This window comes from Neofelis nebulosa, chromosome 10 (genome assembly GCF_028018385.1).
Source record: "Neofelis nebulosa isolate mNeoNeb1 chromosome 10, mNeoNeb1.pri, whole genome shotgun sequence".
Taxonomy (NCBI): Eukaryota; Metazoa; Chordata; class Mammalia; order Carnivora; family Felidae; genus Neofelis; species Neofelis nebulosa.
In genome coordinates this window covers 70,813,364-70,825,131 of record NC_080791.1, presented here as the reverse complement: position 1 = coordinate 70,825,131, position 11,768 = coordinate 70,813,364, and the positions used below count along the sequence as shown (strand labels likewise).

The following is an 11,768-nucleotide window of genomic DNA, read 5'->3' as shown; positions in this document are numbered from 1 at the left end:
TGATGGGCATAGACAATCTAGAGCCAGCAAAGACAGGCTCTAGATTTTTTTTAATGTTTATTTTATTTTTGAGAGAGAAAGAGAGAGAGAGAGAGAGAGAGCATAAGCAGGGAAGAGGCAGAGAGAGAGAGAGGGAGACAGAATCTGAAGCGGGATCCAGGCTCCCAGATGTCAGCACAGAGTCCATCGTGGGGCTTGAACTCATGAACTGTGAGGTCATCACCTGAGCCGAAGTTAGGCGCTTAACTGACTGAGCCACACAGCCACCCCAGGCTCTAGATTTCTAGTTTGAAAAACCAGGTAGATGGTGGTACTACTAAGTATGAGAGAGAATTCAAGAAAACTGGACAACATAGAGTTCAGCTTTATATATACTGAGTCCACAGTGCCTGTAGAGCACTAATGGGGAAATGTCTGGTTGGCAAAGGATAATAGATGGCCAGGACTCTGGAGAGAGACTAGAAGCCAGAGATACACTTTGAGGAACAATTTTATATTTTGTAGCCTATGTCAGATATACCCACCAGATTTTGTTCAACCTCTGTAACTAACAAAGGAAAAAATGTGACTCATCGTATAATGAAATAAACCACAGTGAGAGTCAAATAATCCATTGCTGATGCTCCTTGCCATGAGGAGCGTTTTTCATTTGTTCATTAGTAAAAGAAACTTGTAACTCAGAACTGCATGGTCGTTTAGGAGTGTTCTTAAATTTTTTTTTTAAGTTTATTTATTTTTGACAGAGAGAGTGAGCATGAGCTAGGGAGGGGTAGAGAGAGAGGGAGACACAGAATCTGAAGCAGGCTCCAGGCTCTCAGCCGTCAGCACAGAGCCTGACGCAGGGCTCGAACTCATGAACCATGAGATCATGACCTGGGCCGAAGTCAGATGCTTAACTGACTGAGCCACCCAGATGCCCCAGGAGTGTTCTTTAAAAACAAACAACCAAGCCACCCTAAGTTTTGAAAAAACTGAGTGCTACTTGCTCCTTAAATTGAAGCTCATTTATTTTGTAAATAAACTCCAAGTTTCCCGTAGCAGCTTCATTTTATTATATAAACTCATATCTCAGTGACATGTGAATATTCTTCACCTGAGGTATTTGGTAATACCCTGTCCAAAAAAGTGCTATCCCTGGTAGTAGGTACATAATAAATATTTACTGGATGAATGGATGCTAGACAGATGGATAAATGAAAACAACAGATTAAAGGAGTGGTGATTTTGTTAGGAGTTTGATATACATATATAAGTATATAAAAAATATGATCAAGGGAGAATTAGAAACTGCCTGGTTTTGCTGCATCAGTGGAAGAAAGCCAGAATAAGACAACTTCCAGTTTCTTCCTTATGTCCAGTTGCCTCAAATATCTTAAGAACCGAAATACTTTTCTTCCATTTTTTTTTTGGCTATGTTAAATGATCATAAATACAGGATCTCACAGCTTTACTTCTTTTGTATCATTCTCAGCATAATTACTTAAAATATTAGACACAGTTCTAATTATCTGAAATCAATGGAAGTCTGCCATTGATAGCACAAAAAGTCAATTGATTTTGACTGCACATTTATACAGGATCAGTAGGTGTCTTACTACACCTATTGAAAATCGTAAAACTCTTGGCTAGACTTTATTTTGTTAAAACGCTCCTTTTCAAAATTTTATTCAAAATAGCTTTAGAAAAAAACATTCTGCTTTGGTGGTTGACCTTCTTGTGAAACGTGGAATGAGTCATTAATATACTGGGTAACCATGTCCCCTTTCTACCTCCATCTTAAAGTAGTTTCTTTGTCTTCAGTGGGTACCTTTTATCACTCTTCCTCCCATCCTATGTAACAAGGAGAAAGATTTCTTTCCAACTGCTGCTCCTCTAAAGAATGAAGTGCAGATACATGCAATCTAAAGAAGACTGGACCTCAAATTCAGTCACGATACAGCCCAGGCTCCCAGAGATCATGTGATCTCTCGGTAAACAGAGCCTACCTCCAGATGAGTGAGTTAAAGGTAACAGGAAAATTCTGAAATACTGCAGATGCTTGACAAACTTAACCTTTCACTGTCTTAAAAATACATGTATTTTATTTATGTCTCTCTCCTAAAGGGTACAGTCCATGTCCTTGTCATTGATGTATTTTTCTCAGCACATAACACAGTTATCAGTTGCCACTAGAGTGAATTAAGAAATTGTCCCATATATAATTTCTCCTTCTTTCTAATTTTTTGTATTACCCAAGTTTTCTTTAATGAATAAAAATTGTGTACATAGGGGCACCTGGGTGGCTCAGTCAGTTGAGCGTCCGACTTCAGCTCAGGTCATGATCTCATGGCTCGTGAGTTCAAGCCCGGTGTCGGGCTATGTTCTGAGAGCTTGGAGCCTGGAGCCTCCTTTGGATTCTGTGTCTCCCTCTCTTTCTGCGCCTCCCCCACTCACACTCTGTCTCTCTCTCTCTCTCAAAAATAAATGAACATTTTAAAAAATCTTAAAAAATTGTGTATATAATAAAAATAAAGTCCAGGGGTGCCAGGCTGGCTCAGTTGGCTGGGCATCCAACTCTTGATTTCGGCTCAGGTCGTGTTCTCACAGTTCACAGGATCAAGTCCAACATTGGGCTCCATGCTGACAGCCTGCTTGGATTCTCTCTCTGCTCCTAAGTAAATAGACAAATAAATAAATAAATAAATAGGACTCATGGGAACAATATACCAAGTTCTTACTTGTTAAAAAAATTTAAAGTCCAATATTTTGTTTGTTTTTAATGTGAATATTTTTATATAGATCTTGATATTGTACATACATGTATATATATAGTCATGACTGAAAGAAAGCAAGAAAATAGCTTCAAGTCTGTTTGAATCAGTACATAATACAATTTCAACATCTTATATTAATTTGTTAATTACAATACAGAAAATTTAAATACTGAATGTGTATATTATTCTAAAAGATGCTTAGCAAAAACTGAGATGACTGTTTTGGCTGTTTTCTTATGACACAACTGGGTGAAAAGCAGAACTATGCAGAAGTTTCATAATAAAACTCCAAACCACATTAGACTTGTCTACTGTCAGGTTTTGTTACATTCTCCCTAACTCAACCTAGACTCCCTGAGGTTGGCAAACAGGGCAAAGTTTGAGTCAAAATCATACCCTTTCTTTGAGCTTTAGGGATGCACTTAGAATTCTGTGAAAAACCAAAAGAAACAGCAGCTTCCTCCAGATGTGACAAGTCTGTCACTTTCAGTGTTTATTCAAATTTGAAACCCAGCCCAACAAATAAAGACAGTTGCCTGGGAGGGAAAGGAGGAAAAGGGCAAAAGAGTCCAAAAGTCCTATTCCATTCAGAAAGAGGCGTTGATGTGGTAAGATTCCCTAGGAGGGGGCACAAGTTAGTAAGAAGAAGGGGCAACAAGGCAGGGAGGAAGGGCAGAGAGGAGAGAAGAGGGTGGGAGGAAGGAAAGTGAAGGAGGGAGAGAGGGAAGAACCAATGAGAAGAGTGTATCATAACCAAAGATTAGTATTAATCCAATTCTATGGTCTTGAGATCCAAGGAAAAGAAATTCACCACTGACCTCATCATGTTTGTGTGTCTGGAGGCTGTTTCCATGTCTGAAGTAGGTTGTATTCATAGACGATCATTAAAAGGACACTTCCAAATATAGATTTTTACCCTTAAAAAAAAATCTGAGAAAAAAAAATCCAACATTATAGAATTTGCTTGATTGCCCTACTCCTGTAAATAACAAACTGGAAATAATTTTCATCTTAGTTTTTCAACTCCTTTTTTGATTTATAATAGCCAACATTTGAGTACTAATCTCTTTTCAGTCACTGTGCTAAGTATTTCACATAACTTTATGGGGAAACACTTACACCCCACTCCTGATATTTCCTTCCATACGGACTACATTTCTTTCCATGAGCGTATAGTAGTCCCTGCAATCTGCAGAGGATATGTTCCAAGACCCCCAGCAGATACCTGAAACCGTGGAAAGTACTGAGCCTTATATGTAACTGTGTTTTTTCCTGTACATACATATCCATGAAAAAGTTTAACTTATTAATTAGGCACAGTGAACTAGAACAATTATAGCAATATACTGTAATAAAAGTTATATGAATGTGTTCTCTCTCTCAAAGTCTCTTATTTCCCTGTATTCCCCCTTCTTCTTGTGGTGATGTCTGATGCTAAAATGCCTCCGTGATAAGATGAACTGAGGTGAATGACGTAAGTGCAACGACCACTGACCTTCTGACAAGACGTCAGAAGGAGGCTCATCTGCTTCCAGATTGCAGTTGGTCTCAGGTAACTGAAACCACAGACAGCAAAACCATGGATGAGGAAGAACTACTGTAATCTTCCTGGTCTATGCACTTACTACTTCCCAGGAGAGGAGAAGCAACTTTGGTGAGTTTGGGATGAGGGCACATGACAAAGATCAAATATAACCAATGTTCACTTCCCCTTCACCATTCTCTTTCAGATAGTTCAGCCTGCAGAAAGCACGTGTTCTTGTCTGCTCTGGAAAGAGCCAGGAGCAGAGTGGTAAAGGAATGACTGAGGATGGCTGGGGTAACAAAGCAGGCCCATTTCAGTGAGGCGTAGCCATTCAGTGAGGTAGAACTCCCCAACAAAAAACTTTGGCTCAAGGATTCCCCATCAACCAGGTTTAACTTTTCTAGGAACTATACTATAGTCTAAGAGTCTTCCTATCCAGGTGTAGGAAAAAATCCTTTCCTTCTCTTCTTGCACAGGGATCAGACCAGCACTGTGGTTTGAGGGCTTTTCTCACCTTCTACCCCCTCTCCCAGTAAATCTCTTACATGTATTGGACTCTGCTTCTTAGTGGACCAATGTAATCCAATGTGTGCAGTTGACCCTTGAACAACACAGGTTTGAACTGTGAGAGTCCATTTAAAGTAATATTTTTTTGATAAATACGGAACAGTGCTGTGAATGTATTTTCTTTTCCTTATGATTTTCCTAACCTTTTCTTTTCTCTACCTTACTTTATTGTAAGAATACAGTAAGTAATACAGATAATATACAAACCTGTTAACCGACTGTTTATGTTAGCTGCAAGGTCAACAGTAGCCTATCAGTAGCTGGGTTTCTCAAGAGTCAAAAGTTATACATGGATTTTTGATTGTGTGTGGGGGCGGTCAGCATCCTGAACCTCTGCATTGTTCAAGGGTCAACTGTAATTGGACAATTTGGCTAGACATAATTTAGGCTGGGAAATAAAATAGGAAATTTATTTTCAGCCTTGGGCACAATGTTGCCTCTGAGTTAATTTAGTTAGTGTGCTCATCTGGCCTATTTCAGAGCATTCTGAAGGCAGAAGCATCATTATTCACCTGCACTATATCAGGAGCATGATTAGTGTTGGAGGAACAGCCTTATGAAAGTGAGAATATGACGATCCTGATAGTCTGCTGATCTCTTCCCCATGAGGAGATAGACACAGCCTGGTTGAATACAGGCTAACTGGTCTAGCCCTATGGATTAAGAGAACAAAAGTCTAGGAAATTTCCCCCCATGCCAATGTTTATAGAAGGAGCTTCACTAATGTAATACTCCTGTCAACTCTCTGACAACCCCTCTCAATACTCCCACAGGGAAAGAGGAGTGACTTCTCATCTTGATGAGTTAGAAAAAAGAACTTTAACGGGTGCCTGGGTGGCTCAGTCGGTTAAGTGTCCGACTTTGGCTCAGGTCATGATCTCACGGTTCATGGGTTCGAGCCCCGTGTTGGGCTCTGTGGTGACAGCTCAGAGCCTGGAGCCTGGTTTGGATTCTGTGTCTGCCTTTCTCTCTGGTCCTCCCCCACTCATGCTCTGTCTTTCTCTCAAAAATAAATAAATATTTTTTAAAAATTTAGAAAGAAGAATTTTAAAATGCTTATCTCAGCTCCTGCTTACCTCATTTTAACCCAGGATCCACAAAGAGCATTCATTCTATCTTGCTTCTCCACTCCGTACATTTTACAGAGGCAGGCTCTTGCCTGGAGAGACGAGCAGTTTTAGTGCTACTCAGTGTATGACCGTGGTTCTACATCAGGATGCCTATTGGTACCATACATCTAGGCCACATCTTCAATTTGAATCTTTATCAGTTGAGCAGGTGATACTTTGATCACCATCTATTTTCTCCTTTTCTGTCTCACAATTAGTCCTAAAGTCTCATGGGGGAAAAAGTTCTATTATTCTCTTTTTACCTAAGAAGAAACTGAAATATGGTAAGCCAAGCAACTCTCCCAAGATCATATAGTTAACAAGTGGTGGAATTATTTTTTTTCTTTTTAATGTTTTTATTTATTTTTGAGACAGAGAGAGACAGAGCATGAGCAGGGGAGGGGCAGAGAGAGAGGGAGACATAGAATCTGAAGCAAGCTCCAGGCTCTGAGCTGTCAGCACAGAGCCTGACACAGGGCTCGAACTCATGGACTGTGAGATCATGACCTGAGCTGAAGTTGGATGCCCAAATGACTGAGCCACCCGGGTGTCCCAACAAGTGGTGGACTTAGAATTCAAGAAGAAACTGAGTGCTTCCATGCTTTTTAATTTAGTCATTTCTTATTATAATTCTATTTTCATAAGGAAAGCTTTTGACACGCACAAATTAGAAACATCCAGCTGGTGAATACATTAGTAGTGTTCATAAAGTTTGGTTCTGTAGTCTTGCATCTATTTATCTTGGATTTCTTTTAAACTTTTAAATGGTCACATTTGAAATCTGTCACCAAATGTCTTGACAAACACTTCAAAAGAGGTGATTTAAAGGAAAACAACTTCTAACTATCTTAGTCTCTCATGTGTACCTCTAGGACATGACAAGGAGTGGCCCAAAATTGTGTTTGTCCCAATATTTCCATCTTTGTGTTGGGGACCTGGAAAGGCTTGAATCTAGATATTTGAAATGGCCTGAACATAATAGTCAAAGAAGTAGAATTAACACGATTAAGTACACATCGCAAAAATCAGGTAAAATTTATCAAACTTGCAAATCTACTCCACACCTTCTAGGAAGGGAATTCATTCCCTGAGCAAACATCTATTGAGCATCATGTTTCTAGATACTAGTGACCCTCAGATGAATGAGACCCTGACACTGTCTTTGGACATCGTATAACCCACTTTTTATATGCATAAATTGGGATTCTCAAACATTTGCTGATTAGTAAAGTTTTCATGATGGTATCTTTAGCAATTGATCCTATTTTGTCTGGGCTGTATTATTATCTGTAAAGCATTGTTGGTGTATGCAATGATTTGAATATTTTGTTTGAACCTAGTTTACAAAAGTGAGTGGAAGGCAGAAAAATAAAAATGCTAATACTTATGGCTGAGTAATGAAAGATGGAAATTATTAAGGATGCTAAAAGCAGCAAATATGTGGCCTCAGTTACATTTCTATTGGACTTAGGCTGGTCGACTATTTAGTTACAAGTGCAAGAAACAAATATGCTCAAAATGCATAGATGTAGCAACAGAAAAAATAGATCCATAAAATTATGAATTGGAAAACAGCATCAAGAAATGCCCCAGGAATCCAAAGGCTAAAAGAAGCTTTAGTTCCATAGCTTTGTGAACTAAAAAAGCTGATACATACAGCTCGTGGCTTGATTCCTCTATGAGGGGGAGGAAAGAGGCTGATGCTTAACTTTCTCTTGAGAAAGTCAGCATACTATGTCATGTTTGATTCCCTACAAAATCCCCTGAAAAGAGCACCCTTTGCAAGCCCTTTCTAGCACTAAAATACATTTCTTCTGACTATTTTTTTTATTAAATTTTTTTAACGTTTATTTAGTTTTGAGACAGAGAGAGACAGAGCATGACAGGGGAGGGGCAGAGAGAGAGGGAGACACAGAATCTGAAACAGGCTCCAGGCTCTGAGCTGTCAGCACAGAGCCTGACGCGGGGCTCGAACCCACGGACCGTGAGATCATGACCTGAGCCGAAGTCGGACGCTTAACCAACCAAGCCACCCAGGTGCCCCTCTTCTGACTATTAAATGTCCTTTCCAATAAGCGGAGAGAAATAGAATTTGAAGTAAGATATTACTTTAGGAAATTCATTTTTGTGTATATTTGGTATTTAATTTATGCATGAAATATTCACTATGGTATTAGAACATTTTCAGTTTCATATAACAGAAAAATAAGTATGGCAAAACACTATGGCAGGTACTTTGAATCAACACAGTCAAAAACAAGTTTCCCTTTTCTTCACACTGCCCATCCTGAGGAGCTAGTCCTTCTCTTGAGAGAAGGCCAGACCAGGACTCTCCTAGATAATAAAAGTCTTCCGTGGGGCACCTGGCTGGCTCAATTGGTAGAGCATGCGACTCTTGATCTCAGGGTTGTAAGTTCGAGCCCCATGTTGTGTGTAGAGGTTACTTAAAAAAATAAAACCTTAAAAAAAAAGGTCTTCCAATTATATCTAGTCATCTGAATAGTCCTATTTTGTTAATCAAAATGTTCAGTAATTTAAATGTAATAGTTTAAAGTTCAAATTCCATTTAAAGTTAAAGTTTCTCCCCTTGACAAAGTGCTTGCAGTGAAAGATAGGTCTTAGCCTCGTCTCTGTTCCCCTACTTGATGCTTCCCCTCCTCCGTCCCCACTTGCCCCCAGGCTGCCTCTGGATCCTCCAATATTAAAACAGAGAGAGGAATAAGAACTGAAGGGTAGGAAATGTCTTACCTGACTGGCACCAAGGTACTTTGGTATTGGTTTCCTCTGGCTGTGGCAAATGTTTAAAGCTGTCTTTTTCTGGTGGATGTTCAAAGCTGACTATTCTTCTCGTGGGTGGTTTCATGGGTACTTTGGAGGCTCCCACATTGAACTGCCTGTACTGTGGGTGAAACATTTACCTCCCGCTGGTCACTTCTATTTCCTCCCACAGCAGTGGGAGTCAGGTGAACCAGCCCTTTGTTGGGGTCACTTCATCTTTTTGAGTAGGACTCTTGAGTGAAATTTGAAATGGCTCCAGGTTGGCTGTCTTCTGCTGAGCCCACATCTAATCCACAAGAAACACTCACTATCTTTGTCTCTGCTTTCAGCGTAAAGGCAACTGGCACTCAGTGCAAGCTGGGTTCTGTCTTTCTCTTTTTCCCTGTACTTTAGCTCAATCGCCACAGCTCTTGTCGTGCCTATCCAAGTTCATTTATTTAAACTTCATTACCACTTCGTCCACTGTATCACCAAGAGTCGTTTTTAGTACCTGTCCAAATATGGCTTCTCCAGGACTATCAGCATGATTTCCATTCTTTCTTACAAAAAAAAAGGGTCAAATTATAAGCATTTTTGAGATAATAAACTTATATGATTATTATTTTATATGTTATTATTATATATATAAACAAGTTTCTGTAACTATCATTCTTTCATTCCTTTGAAGGTCTAAAAGGAGCTGGAAAGCCTGGCACAGAGCTCTCTGCTAATGAATGAACACATCAAGCCAAGGAAGAGAATATGAAACACAATCCACTGTTAGCTCTTAAACAAATGTCCCAGAGAGGTGATGATGATAGGACAACTTTCCTTGCTACTTCCAATAGCTTGATGATAGCCCAGCCTTTTCACTGCCCCCGGCAGCTTTGTCCAAGTGCTCAGTTCTGGAAAACCATCTCCATTATAGTAATGGAGATTGCCTCTTCAACCAAAGTTTAGTGGTTCATGGGTTTCTCCATCCTGCTGGATCCCCTTCCACTAATGGGAGGAATCTGAGAGATTCCTGAGTTTGAGATAGGACCCATATACCTATTTGTGCTATGCTTGGTGTGAAGCATGAAACCATGCATACACAGTGAGGAACCAGTGCTCTATACTGAGAGTGAAAGGCTTTGCCAAATTTTAGGTGAAAGTGAAAGGTGGGGACTGGTGGCAGGTCAGAGTGGGGGTCAGTCTCATTATTTTTTTCTGACTACAAGCTCTTCACAGGATTTTCTCATGTGTGAAGTTACTGGGCACACACTTTGAAAGGTCTCACTTAGTCATGGTTCTGTGCACAGATGTTGGGAGTTAGAACTTGGATTTTAATCTTCATTCTCCCACAAACTAAAAGTGTGGCCTTGGACAAGCTACCTGAGCAAATTCATGGGATGAGGGGTAGAAGTGCTCACTTTTACTTTTTTTGAAAAAATTTTTAAAAAATGTTTTATTTACTTTTGAGAGAGAGAGAGGCAGAATACGAGCAGGGGAGGGACAGAGAGAGAGGGAGACACAGAATCCAAAGAAGGCTCCAGGCTCTGAGCTGTCAGCACAGAGCCCGATGTGGGGCTCAAACTCATGAACTGTGAGATCGTGACCTGAGCTGAAGTTGGACGCTTAACCAACTGAGCCACCCAAGTGCCCCTACTTACTTTCATTTCTTAAAGCATCTGAAAATCTGTTGAAATCAGAGTCTGGAGCCCATGGCTATCTTATCTTATGTAGACAGGATTATCTGGCCAGGGAGAACCCCCTACTCTATTTTTATGGAGTTGCCATGCCCCTAGAGTTACCAACAACTCAAGATGAGTCTTCCAGAAAGGAGACTGAATCAGTAATCAAAAACTCCCAACAAACAAAACTCCAGGACCAGATGGCTTCACAGGCAAATTCTACCAAGCATTTAAAGAACAGTTAATACCTATTCTTCTCAAACTATTCCAAAAAATAGAAGAGGAAGGAAAACTTCCAAATTCATTCTATGAGGTCAATATTACCCTGATACCAAAACCCAAAAAGACACCACCAAAAAAGAGAACTACAGGTTAGTATTTTTGATAAACATAGATGCAAAAATCCTCAACAAAATACTGGCAAACAGAATCCAACAGTAGATTAAACAAATCACTCACCATGATCAAGCGGGATTTACTTCCTGCAGGCAAGGGTGGTTCAGTATTCATACATTAATCAATGTGATACATTGCATCAATAAGAGAAAGGATAGGGGCACCTGGGTGGTTCAGTCAGTTAAGCATCTGGCTCTTGATTTTGGCTCAGGTCATGATCTCATAATTCATAAGATTAAGCCCCCTCGTCAGGCTCTGAGCACACAGAGCCTGCTTGGGATTCTCTCTTTCCCTCTCTCTCTGCCCCTCCCCCTCCACACTCTATCTTTCTCAAAATGAATAAATAGACTTTTTTTTAAAAAAAGAGGAAAAGGATAAAAAAAATCATATGATCATTTTAGTAGATGCAGATAAAGCATTTGACAAAGCAAAACATCCATTCATGATAAAAGCCTTCAACAAAGTAGATTTAGAGGGAACATACCTCAACATAATAAAGGCCATATATGAAAAACCCACAGTGAACGTCATACTCAATGGGAAAAAAACTGAGAGCTTTCTCCCTAAAGTCAGGAACAAGACAAGGACATCTATTCTCACCACTTTTTATTTAACATAGTGCTGGAAGTCTTCACCACAGCAATCAGACAACAAAAAGAAATGAAAGGCATTCAAATCGGCAAGGAAGAAGTAAAATTTTCATTATTTGCAGATGACATGATACTCTGCGTAGAAACCCCTAAAGACTCCACTAAAAAACTACTAGGACTGGTAAATGAATTCAGTAAAATTGCAGGATACAAAATCAATGTGCAGAAATCTGTTGCATTTCTTTTTTTTTTTAATGTTTATCTTTTTAAACCTTTTTATCCTTTTATACTTAAAAAAATTTTTTTTAATAATTTAATCCAAATTAGTCAGCATATAGTGCAACAATGATTTCAGTAGTAGATTCCTTAGTGCCCCTTACCCATTTAGCCTACCCCCC

The 11,768-nt window shown here is 39.6% G+C and overlaps 1 long non-coding RNA gene across 1 annotated transcript; it reads right to left on the bottom strand.

Moving 5' to 3' along the window:
* Positions 1–786: 786 nt before the first annotated feature.
* On the bottom strand, positions 787–9,341 carry LOC131487518 (uncharacterized). The gene is made up of 3 exons (XR_009249798.1): positions 8,703–9,341; positions 3,572–3,683; positions 787–2,650 (listed from the first exon to the last, which is right to left on the bottom strand). It is a non-coding gene; the product is annotated as an uncharacterized LOC131487518 (long non-coding RNA).
* Between the last annotated feature and the right edge of the window lie 2,427 nt (positions 9,342–11,768).